Here is a 2,319-nt window from a genome sequence, read left to right on the forward strand (position 1 = left end):
GAGTAAGTTCATGCATGTGTGTACCCGGGGTGGAAGCACTGCATGCATGTGTGTACGCATTATTTCCTCTAGTAATAGACGCCGTGCTATAACTACCAATGCTATTTTTCAGGCTGATCGCTAGTCGCCTTGGTCCCAGAGATTTTCTCTTTTCTGAAGCGTGCTCTATAAACAGTGACGGATGGAGTAGTATGAGCGGATTCAAAGAAGAGCGTATTGATGGTTGCTTGATATGTCTCCAATGTATCTATAATTTTTGATTGGTCCATGCTATATTATCTTCTGTTTTGGACATTATTGGGCTTTATTATTCACTTTTATATTATTTTTGGGACTAACCTATTAACCGGAGGCCCAGCCCAGAATTGCTGTTTTTTGCCTATTTCAGAGTTTCGCAGAAAAAGAATATCAAACGGAGTCCAAACGGAATGAAACCTTCGGGAACGTGATTTTTGGAACGAACATGATCCAGGAGACATGGACCCTAAGTCAAGGAAGCTTCCAGGAATCCACGAGGTAGGGGGCGCGCCTACCCCCCCCCCCCAGGCGCGCCCTCCACCCCCGTGGGCCCCACGTTTCTCCACCGACGTACTCCTTCCTCCTATATATACCTACGTACCCCCAAACGATCAGATACGGAGCCAAAAATCTAATTCCACTGCCGCAACCTTTTGTACCCACGAGATCCCATCTTGGGGCCTGTTCTGGAGCTTCGCCGAAGGGGGCATCGATCACGGAGGGCTTCTACATCAACACCATAGCCTCTCCGATGAAGTCTGAGTAGTTTACCTCAGACCTTCGGGTCCATAGTTATTAGCTAGATTTCTTCCTCTCTCTTTTTGGATCTCAATACAATGTTCTCCCCCTCTCTCGTGGAGATCTATTTGATGTAATCTTCTTTTGCGGTGTGTTTGTTGAGACCGATGAATTGTGGGTTTATGATCAAGTTTATCTATGAACAATATTTGAATCTTCTGAATTCTTTTATGTATGATTGGTTATCTTTGCAAGTCTCTTCGAATTATCAGTTTGGTTTGTCCTACTAGATTGATCTTTCTTGCAATGGGAGAAGTGCTTAGCTTTGGGTTCAATCTTGCGGTGTCCTTTCCCAGCGACAGTAGGGGCAGCAAGGCACGTATTGTATTGTTGCCATCGAGGATAACAAGATGGTTTTTTTTATCATATTGCATGAATTTATCCCTGTACATCATGTCATCTTGCTTAAGGCGTTACTCTGTTCTTATGAACTTAATACTCTAGATGCATGCTGGATAGCGGTCGATGTGTGGAGTAATAGTAGTAGATGCAGGCAGGAGTCGGTCTACTTGTCTCGGACGTGATGCCTATATACATGATCATACCTAGATATTCTCATAACTATGCTCAATTCTGTCAATTACTCAACAGTAATTTGTTCACCCACCGTAAAATACTTATGCTCTTGAGAGAAGCCACTAGTGAAACCTATGGCCCCCGGGTCTATCTTCATCATATTAATCTTCCAACACTTAGTTATTTCCGTTGCTTTTGACTTTGCTTTTATTTTACTTTGCATCTTTATCATAACAATACCAAAAATATTATCCTATCATATCTATCAGATCTCACTCTCGTAAGTGACCGTGTAGGGATTGACAACCCCTTATCGCGTTGGTTGCAAGGATTTATTTGTTTGCGTAGGTGCGAGGGACTCGCGCGTAGCCTCCTACTGGATTGATACCTTGGTTCTCAAAAACTGAGGGAAATACTTACGCTACTTTGCTGCATCACCCTTTCCTCTTCAATGGAAAACCAACGCAGTGCTCAAGAGGTAGCATTGCTTCTTCCGAGCAACTTACAGTGGGAAAGGTGGGGCTTATGATTTGACTACTCATTACTCACTATTAATGCGGCGCAACGACCGGTCTGAGTCTCCCATGCGGCTGTGCACTACCTCCTCGGTTCTTAAATATACTCCGGAGTATTTGTCTTTCTAGAGATTTCAACGAGTGACTACTCAAATATTTGTCTTTTTAGAGATTCAAATGGACTACTACATACGGATGTATATAGACATATTTTAGAGTGTGGATTCACTCATTTTGCTCCGTACGTAGTCACTTGTTGAAATATCTAGAAAGACAAATATTTAGGAACGGAGCGAGTACACATACGGAGCAAAATGAGTGAATCTACACTCTAAAATATGCCCATTTGAAATTTGTAAAAAGACAAATATTGTTGATGACAGTTGCGACGACAAAAAAAAGCATATTCCTTCTCCTAAGGGAAGATAACAACACGGTTGTGTTTTTCTAAAATGGTGTGAGGACGAGATTG

Source organism: Triticum aestivum, chromosome 3D, assembly GCF_018294505.1.
Source record: "Triticum aestivum cultivar Chinese Spring chromosome 3D, IWGSC CS RefSeq v2.1, whole genome shotgun sequence".
Taxonomy (NCBI): Eukaryota; Viridiplantae; Streptophyta; class Magnoliopsida; order Poales; family Poaceae; genus Triticum; species Triticum aestivum.